The 10,580-nt window shown below is 39.7% G+C and overlaps 1 non-coding gene across 1 annotated transcript; it reads right to left on the minus strand.

Annotated features, from left to right (window-relative positions):
* Nucleotides 1-1,931: 1,931 nt before the first annotated feature.
* On the minus strand, nt 1,932-2,038 carry LOC112761602 (small nucleolar RNA R71). The gene has a single exon (XR_003181990.1). It is a non-coding gene; the product is annotated as a small nucleolar RNA R71 (small nucleolar RNA).
* Between the last annotated feature and the right edge of the window lie 8,542 nt (nt 2,039-10,580).

Consider the following 10,580-nt stretch of genomic DNA (forward strand, 5'->3'; position numbering starts at 1 on the left):
TCATGCAATTTAAGATTCCGCCATTTCAATTTCTTGTCATTTATGTTTCCCGCCAATTTTACATTCCGCAATTCTCATCTAAATTTTGATTCCGCTCAACTAGAACACACTTCTAATCCGAATTGCTCACTCAACCAATCCTTGTGGGATTCGACCTCACTCTATTGTGAGTTTTTACTTGACGATAACCGGTGCACTTGCCGGAAGGAATTTTGCCGATCGTGCAATTTCCTAAATCGTGGCATAACAATTTTATGCGCATCAGCAAGCCTACGTTAAAAGAGCCACGTTAACTAAGTTAACGTGGGCTCTAACGTAGGGAAGGGGGAGGCTTCTCAACGTTATTGGGAAAGTTGAGTCCCAATAACTTGGATCTCTTCTGAACCTTGAAAGAGGAATGAAGGGATCAAGCTAGAAATGCTTTCTCATGCTGGACCAAATTGGGTTTGGATGGATATGTGACTATAATCCTCTCAACACTTGGTTTGGGAAATGCATGTGGTATAATCAGTGACCATAATTCATCTCTTCTCATGAGCAATTTACCAAGGAATTGGCTATTGATCAAGATTTGAGAGATTGAATTACAAGAAATTGTAATTCAATCACTTAAGATTGCCAAGGAGATCAATGAGTGCATTGATTGAGGAAGAGATGAAAATGAAATTGATCCGGAGAATGCAACATCTCCTAAGCCCAATGAACTCCCCATTTCTGATCTTACCCATTCTCTTTAATTTCTGTTATTTACTTTAATGAGCGATTCCCCCATTCCCATTTACAATTCTGCAATTTACCTTCCGTCATTTACTTTCAGATCTATAATTCTAGCATTTACTTTCCTGTCAATTACCTTCCCGCCATTTTATTTTCTGCAATTCTCAACTCAAATTCTGGATTCGCTCAACTAGAACAGTCCTCTAATTAAAGTTGCTTGATCAATCAATCCTTGTGGGATTCGACTTCACTCTATTGTGAGTTTTTACTTGACGACAAATTCGGTACACTTGCCGAAGGGAATTTGTTGTGAGACAAGTTTTCCATGTATCAAGTTTATGGCGCCGTTGCCGGGGATTGATTGTGCATCAACAATGATTAGATTGGAGGATAACTAGATTGAGCATTTTATTTTTGTTTGATTTAAATTTCTGTTTGAGTCATTTACTTTCTGTTTTAGATAACTTCTTTCCTTCCCCTTACTTTTTCTTTGTTATTTAATATTCATCTCACTAACCCACTAGCTGTTTGATATATTGCATCACTCACACTAACAGTAATTCTGACAGATATACTTTCTGCACCTATTCTCTTTGCTTGTACTTGTTGGTTGTATGACAGGGAGAAGAAGCGGGCCTTCAACTTCCTTTGATTCTGAACCTGAGAGAACCTTCCTTAGACTAAGGAGGGAGGCAAGAGAAAAACGTGTAGTTAGTGGTGAAGAAGAGGAGGAACACTTTGAGGAATACTTTGAACCAAACATGGAAGAAAACATGGAAAACCATCATGAAGAAGAGGCTCACAACCATGGCAGAGGAGGTGGAGCAAATCATGCTGGGGAGGATAGAAGAGTTTTAGGCTCTTACATCAATCCAAACCCAGGGAACTGTGGAAGTAGCATTCAAAAGCCAATCATCCATGCCAACAATTTTGAACTGAAGCCACAGCTCATCACCCTTGTTCAGAACAACTGTTCGTTCGGAGGGAGTGTCCAAGAGGACCCCAATCAACATCTAACCACCTTCCTGAGAATATGTGACACAGTGAAGTCTATTGGTGTTCATCCTGACGCCTATAGACTGCACTTATTTCCATTCTCACTCAGAGATAAGGCAGCTAAGTGGCTGGAGTCTTTCCCAAGGGAGAGCTTGACAACTTGGGAAGACGTGGTGAACAAATTCTTAGCAAGACTTTACCCTCCTCAACGAATCAATAGGCTGAGAGCTGAGGTCCAAACTTTCAGGCAACAAGATGCTGAGACTCTATATGAAGCATGGGAGAGGTTTAAAGACTTAACAAGGAGGTGCCCACCAGATATGTTCAACGAATGGGTGCAGCTGCATATTTTCTATGAAGGGCTCTCTTATGAGTCAAAGAAGGCTGTAGACCATTCATCCGGAGGATCTTTGAACAAGAAGAAAACTATTGAGGAAGCCATAAATGTCATTGAAACAGTAGCAGAGAACGACTACTTCTATGCTTTCGAAAGAGGGAACACAAGAGGAGTAATGGAGCTAAACAATGTAGATGCTCTGCTGGCCCAAAACAAGCTCATTACCCAGCAGCTGGCTGACCTCACCAAGAAGATGGAGAGGAACCAAGTAGCAGCAGTCTCCACTTCATCAACAACCCAAGAAGGAGTGAATGAAGAAGCAGAGGATAGTCAGGAGTAAGCCAACTACATTGGGAATTCACCTAGGCAAAACCATGATCCATACTCCAAGACCTACAACCCTGGATGAAGGAATCACCCAAACTTTGGGTGGGGAAATCAACAAGACCAAAGCCTTGATCAAAGACGCCCAAATCCAAACAATGCAGCCACCCAACACTTCACATCTAGACCATATCAACACCCCCATAACAACACCTCCGCACATTCATATCAAGGCCAGAATAACCCTACTCAGCCTGACCTGTCATCATTTGATGAAAGAATCTCAAGGATTGAGAATCTACTTGAAGGCCTAAGCAAGGAGATTCAAGACAACAAGGTCTTCAAGGAGGAAGTGCGAGCCAGTTTCAAGAACCAGGGAGACACAATCAAGAGGTTGGAATCTCAAGTAGGATATCTCTCTGAGCAAATTCCTAAACCTACAGATGGATTCCAAGTGACACAGAGAAGAATCCGAGAGGTGAAACAAAGAAGGTAAGATGGGAAGATTGCAAGATGGTCACTATAAGTGATAAGGAGACTGAGGACAAGCCAAGCAAGCTGTCAGAACAACCTGAAGATACCTCAGTAGAGGAGGTGGAAAAAGATTACCAAGAACCAGAAATCTCAAAACAGGAGTTGCTGAGACTCTATGCACCTTTTCCCCAACTGCTCAAGGGAGCTGTGGAGAGGAGAATATACTCAAGATTTCTTGACTTATTTGCATCTCTGCATGTGAACATACCATTCATCAAGACTATCCAACAAATGCCTGCATTCATCAAGTACATGAAGGAGTTGCTTTCCAGGAAAAGCTCACTCAAGGGAGGCCAAACTATAATGATGAACAAGGAGTGCAGTGCCTTCATTCAACCGCAGTTGCCTACAAAAAGAAAAGATCTAAGGAGTTTTCATGTCCCCTGTGTCATAGGAGAAACAATGTTTGATAGAGCACTCTGCGATTTGGGAGCAAGCATCAACTTAATGCCTCTATCCCTGGTGAAGAGGCTGCAGATCAATGAGATATTGCCCACAGATGTAGTCATCAGGCTGGCTGACAAAACTCAAAAACAAGCAAGAGGGGTGGTGGAAAACGTGTTGTTAAAGGTGGGGAAATACTTTCTTCCCACAGACTTTGTCATCTTGGACATGGAAGAGAGTCACACTCACCCAATCATATTGGGAAGACCATTCCTAGCTACAGCCAGAGCACTCATAGACGTGGAGCGAGGGGAGCTAATATTGAGGATCCATGATGAACAACTCAGCTTCAATGTCTTCAAACTCTCCCAAGAAACTGACCAAGAAAACAAAGAACCAAGCAATGATCATAACAGGACGCTGACAGAGGAAACAAGCACTGAGGAACCACCAACACATCTGAGAACCCCACTGAATGATGAACAAGGCAAACAGCAATCGTCACAGCTCAAGGAGAAGCTGGAGGAACCTAAACCACCAGAGGCATGTGAAGACAACAACAAAATTCACTTAAAAGAAGAAGTCACCAAGAACAGGGAAGCATCAAAAGGGACAAAGAAGAAGGTACCAAGGGGGTGGAGGAACAAGAAGATCCCTACGGAAGGTCTCTCTCCAGGAGATAAAGTGATTTCAGCTTACTTCCCAGAATTCCCCCCTAATCTCCCCACTGTACCATCTCAGTTACCTAAGGTTTTCACTATCAACAGAGTTCTTTCCTTGGAACATGTAGAGATCATTGATACAACCAATGGATATAAGTCCAAGGCAAGAGGGGAGGACTTGAAGCATTATCAACCACCCTGATGAAGGAGAAACGTCAAGCTAGTGACGCTAAAGAAGCGCTTCATGGGAGGCAACCCATGTTTTATTAGCTTTTACTAGTGAATAAGTCAATATTCATAAATTCCAACCCAAACTTGGTGAAGTCCTTATATTGCAGTATATAGTGAAGAACAAGTTTGGTGTTCAAAGCATACCAAGAAAGCATGAATGCAACAGAGAGCATTCTAGTCTTGGAGCTTTGAACAGAACTTTTCATCACAATGCTTCAAACTAAGTTTGGTGTCACCCCATGGTACCACCAAAATGCATAAAGGGATACACAGTTAGTTATTCAGTTGGAGTTCATGAATAAACAATCTAATCTTTTCTTCTCTTTATTATTTTAGCCATAAAAATCTAAATTGATTTTTTTTATGATATTTCTTACTTTTCTTATTTGATCTTTATTGGAAAAGGCAAGGGAAGTGGGAGCACAAGCAATCAAGAAGGAGAGCATGGACATCCACAAGAGTAAAAGGTGGTGGAGTTCCTTTTTTTTTGGTCCATCTTTCTCTATGCTTTAAATAAGGAAGATCTTGTATGAAATAGAACTTGCTTCCATTTCAGTTTAAACATTTCTAAATTCTTTCTTTTAAGTTCTTGTTGAAGAGGTTTATGATATCTAGTCCTTATGTCACTGCATCTTTACTTTGCTTACTTGTATGCTTGTCCCTTTTGAATCAAATGAAAAGAGAATGATTGTTTTCAAAAGACCAGAGTGGAGTTCATACTAGGGAGTAAGTCCATGAGTTTGTGGTGTGGTCATAAGTTAGCTAAGTTGGTTCAACCATAAGGTGGAAAGACAACTATCTGTCATGAATACTATGCTTGAGACACACCCCATGAGACTAGATAAATAAGAAGATCCTAATAAGAAAAAGGGAAAGAACAATCAAAGTTGAGGAATAAAAGAAAAATAGTAAGCAATAAAGCTAGGCACCAATGGTTTTAATCTTGAAGCATGTGTCTGTGGTGCTTCTGTGTGAGGGATCTACTTGGATGAATAAGCTCTTAGGGGTGCCTTATCACTTGGTAACTTGGGTTAACTAACCCGGGATTATCAGCTGAAAGTCCACTATCAAGAGTAACCCTCACCACAGAGCATTTAGTAACCCAAAGAGGTGATGGACACCAAGGTCTCAAGAAAAGAAAATAAATAAACTATGTGCCTATGGTGTGTATGTATGGGGGAGAGACTTGAGCAAATAAGTCCTTAGGGGTGCTTCAACACCTAGCACCTTGAACCAACTGGTTCAGGAGTGTTGGCTGAAAGCTTATTTTAAAGAGTTGCCCCCTTGCAGAGCACTTAGCTTAAGAACAAAAATAAGCCCTCAAATAACAACAAAAGGATCAATGAATAAAAGTCTCATAGGATGCAAAAACAAGTGAGTATTCTAGGACATGATAAAGGTCTGAAAGCCAGGAATGAGCCTAAGTTGCTATGCATGAAACCACCATAAAACCAGGACATGACTTCCACAAGAATGACTCATGTCTCTTGGCATTTTTTTCATCATTCTCTTGTTCCAGTACTTGCTTGGGACAAGCAAGCTTTAAGTTTGGTGTTGTGATGCCAGGGCATTTTGGCCAGTTTCACTGACCTTTTTTTACTGTTTTTAGGGTAGTTTCATGCATTTCCTTAGGAAATAAGCTAGTTTTGGGTAGATATTCACTTACATCTTGATTCAAGCATACATTGTGCATTTTACATGATTTCATGAGGATTTTGCATGAATTTAAGGACAAATTGGATGTTGCATTTCCCATGACTTGGACTAGAACTTTGATGCACTTTATTGCTTAATTTTAGGACAAAGGAAGCAAAGAATAACCACATTAGTGGCTACGTTAGTTTCACAAACATTAACACTAACGTGGAATGGGAGTAACTTGCAAAGTTAATGAGAAAAGTGATTGCCAATAACGCTCTCGAAGCCATCATTGCCCACGTTAAGAAATAGAGCCACCGTTAGTGACACTTAACATTATCACTAACGTTGAACCAAGATCATGAGTGGCCACGTTAGAGTCCACGTTAACCTAGTTAACGTGGCCTCTAACGTTAAGAAGGAAGGGGGGAGCCAACGTTAGTGACACTCAACATTGTCACTAACGTTGGCCAAAGCACATTAAGCCACGTTAACTCCTACGTTAACCTAGTTAACGTGGAAGCTAACGTGAAGGAACAAAGTGGTCGACAACGTTAGTGACACCCAACATTGTCACTAACGTTGGAAGAACACAAGCCCCCAATGAGCCATGTTGACTCCCACGTTAACCTAGTTAACGTGGAAGCTAACGTGAAGAAAGAAGGTGATCGCCAACGTTAGTGACACCCAACATTGTCACTAACGTTGGAAGGATCCACACATGCCACCATGAGCCACGTTAACTCCCACGTTAACTTAGTTAACGTGGAAGCTAACGTGGATAAGGGAAGGATGAGCCAACGTTAGTGACACTCAACTTTGTCACTAACGTTGGAGATGGCTAGCAAGGCCACGTTAGAAGCCATGTTAACCTAGTTAACGTGGACTCTAACGTGGAAAATAGGGGCAATTTGGAACGTTAGTGACAATGGTAAGTGTCACTAACGTTCTCAAAGGATGGCAAGCCTACGTTAAAAGAGCCACGTTAACTAAGTTAACGTGGGCTCTAACGTAGGGAAGGGGGAGGCTTCTCAACGTTATTGGGAAAGTTGAGTCCCAATAACGTGTGCGAAGGACATAGTGGAAACGTTAGTGGCAACGTTTGTGCCACTAACGTTGAGGTTAACGTGGCCTTTAACTTTGGTGAGGAACGTTAGTAAAAAAGGTGATTGTCACTAACGTCTCGAACCCATATTTTTACTGAACGTTAACACCACTAACTTCCTGAGCCAAAGCCCCTGCCCACTTCATACTTTCTCTCTGCAAGTAAAAGCTAAGCCCAATGAAGAAGAGAACTGCTTCCAAGTCAAGATCCAAAGGCCCAAGACTTGAAGAATCAACTAGAAGAACAGAAGAGTAGTATATATAGGATTATCTTTGAAATAGTTTAAGGGGTTGGAAATTATAGGGAGACTCTTAGCATAGAACTACTCTCTGTATTTACTTTCTCTGCACTTTTAATTTTTCATCATGTATTCTCCATCTTTGTTTTTATTTTCCAGAGCTATGAACAACTAAACCCCTGTCATTGGGTTAGGGAGCTCTGTTGTAATTTGATGGATCAATACTAGTTTTCATTATTCTTCTTCTATCTTTTCTCTTGATTTTACTTGAAAGCTTTCGATCTTCATCCAATTGAGTAGTTATCTTTAAAAAGAAGCTATTCATACTTGGATCTCTTCTGAACCTTGAAAGAGGAATGAAGGGATCAAGCTAGAAATGCTTTCTCATGCTGGACCAAATTGGGTTTGGATGGATATGTGACTATAATCCTCTCAACACTTGGTTTGGGAAATGCATGTGGTATAATCAGTGACCATAATTCATCTCTTCTCGTGAGCAATTGACCAAGGAATTGGCTATTGATCAAGTTTTGAGAGATTGAATTACAAGAAATTGTAATTCAATCATTTAAGATTGCCAAGGAGATCAATGAGTGCATTGATTGAGGAAGAGATGAAAATGAAATTGATCCGGAGAATGCAACATCTCCTAAGCCCAATGAACTCCCCATTTCTGATCTTACCCATTCTCTTTAATTTCTGTTATTTACTTTAATGAGCGATTCCCCTATTCCCATTTACAATTCTGCAATTTACCTTCCGTCATTTACTTTCAGATCTATAATTCTAGCATTTACTTTCCTGTCAATTACCTTCCCGCCATTTTATTTTCTGCAATTCTCAACTCAAATTCTGGATTCGCTCAACTAGAACAGTCCTCTAATTAAAGTTGCTTGATCAATCAATCCTTGTGGGATTCGACCTCACTCTATTGTGAGTTTTTACTTGACGACAAATTCGGTACACTTGCCGAAGGGAATTTGTTGTGAGACAAGTTTTTCGTGCATCATTATTATATCCATAAATACTGTTCAATATTAGCAAAAAATGATCACTTTTCTATTTACCTGCGTCGGAAACCAAGTAAAAAATCTTTATTGACTCTTTTTTCTGTCTCTACATTTGAAGGCCTTCTACCCTTAGATCATCTTTGTACAAAATCTTTGAAGTCACTGTCAGATATGATAGTTTAACTCTAACTAAACAACTATTTTCAAGTAAATAAAAAACATGTACGCAAATCCTTAAGTACTTACTTAATAAACGGTTTGACATATGGACAATTTAGAACCACATAGCGATGTGCTTATTTTTTTTCCATAGGTGACAACTCAAATACTGTGAAAGCTCCCTTAGAGTTACCCATTTATGGAAAAAGCGAATCAACATGTGTGTTGTAATTACCATCTGGACGATCATCAACACGAGGTGGCCTATTAAATATTGTCTCAATCCCTTCTAAGTATCGAGAGTAAAATGTAAGAGCTTCTTCAGCCACATATCCCTCAGCTATAGAACCTTCTGATTTAGCTTTGTTTCGTGCATAGGACTTCAAATGTCCTAAATACCTAGTTTGTATAATTGGCTTTAGTAAGCAAGATATAACTAAGTGACAGGTTAAATGAACAATGATTGAAAAGAGATATTTACCTCTCAATAGGATACATCCACCTATAGTGTACTGGTCATCCAAGTTTTGGTTCATCAACTAGATGACAGGTTAAATGAACCATGATTTTAAAGAAAGGAGGGAACAACATTTCTAAATGACAAAGGGTAAGGATTATTCGAGGTTGGAGCTTCTCAAATTTTGTAAGACTTAAACTTTTAGAGCACAACTATTGAAAGAATGAAGACAACTCTATTAGCATTGCAGTAACTTTATCTGGTAGCACATTACATATGGCAATGGGTAATAGTTGCTGCATAAGGACGTGGCAATCATGGCTCTTCAATCCAGAGAGCTTTCTTTTCTTCAGGTCAACACACCGTGAAATATTACTCGAGAGACCATCTGGTACTCTAATATTCTTTATAGTACGCAAGAATAAATCTTTCATGGAATTTGACATTGTGAACAAAGATGGATGATATCTCCCATTTTCATCTAGCCATAAATCTTTCCTTATACCCATTTCTTTGAGATCCTTACGAGCTTTGAGATTAACCTTTGACCTTCTAATCTCATTGAGCAAAGTGTATAACATATTATCGTAAACATTCTTTTCAATGTGCATGACATCTAGATTGTGGCACAATAAGTTAGACTCCCAATAAGGAAGATAAAAAAATATGCTTTTCTTCCTCCACATCCCCGATTCATCATCTTCTTCAACAACATTTTGTCGAGTCCTCTTACCTTTACTTGCCTGTAATTCCTTCCCAAATGAAACATTGATGCCTTCAAGTTTTTACAATATTTCTGACCCTGTTAGTATTGCTGGGGGATCCCTCAACTCAATTTTTCCATTAAATTTTACACGACTTAGCCTAAACTTATGACCCCTTTCTAAGAAATGGTGATGCCCCAAAAAATACCATTTTTCACCATGCTATAATCTATATGAATCAGTGTTGAAGTTAGATGTAGGACAAGCATATTTACTGTGTACGTTCCACCTAGATAAGTTACCAAGGCCTGAAAAATCACTAATTGTCCACATTAATGCTGCTCGCAATGTAAACATTTCATTCTTGAACCTATCTAATGTTTGAACACCATCATGCCACAACTCTTTTAACTCTTTGATAAGAGGTTGTAATTATACGTCTATGTTGTTCCACGGCATTTTCTCTCCGGGAATAATCATTGACAAGATTAGGAATGTTGGCTTCATGCACTCCCATGGAGGTCGATTGTATGGAATAAGCACCACTGGCCAAACGCTATAGTTTGTATGCATAGCTCCAAAGGGATTGAATCCATCAGCTGCAAGACCAAGACGTACCTTTCGAGGATCTTCGTCAAACCTATCATGAAGTAAATCGAATGTCTTCCAAGCTTCAGAATCCCGCGGATGCCTCATCTTCGAATCTTTCTTTTCTGCCGAAGTATGCCATCGCATTGATTGAGTAGTCTTAGAACACATGAATAATCGTTGAAGTCTCGGTTTTAGTAGAAAGTATCGCAAGATCTTTGCCGGTTTCTTCTTTTTAGCATCGCTCCATTTAGATGTCTTGCATCTTTTGCATTCTTACAAATCTTCATCCTCCCCCCACTATAACATGCAATCATTAGGGCAAGCAGGTATCTTGGTATAATTAAGCCCTAGTTTGTTTAGGGCTTTCTTGGCCTTATAGAATGTATTTGAAATCTTCGCATTTCCAAAAGCATCTTTTATTAACTTGAGAATTTCGGTCATGGCTTTGTCGCTTTTATTAACTTAATCAATAAAGACAGTTTTGAATACTTTG

The sequence above is a fragment of the Arachis hypogaea genome, chromosome 16, assembly GCF_003086295.3.
Source record: "Arachis hypogaea cultivar Tifrunner chromosome 16, arahy.Tifrunner.gnm2.J5K5, whole genome shotgun sequence".
Lineage (NCBI taxonomy): Eukaryota > Viridiplantae > Streptophyta > Magnoliopsida > Fabales > Fabaceae > Arachis > Arachis hypogaea.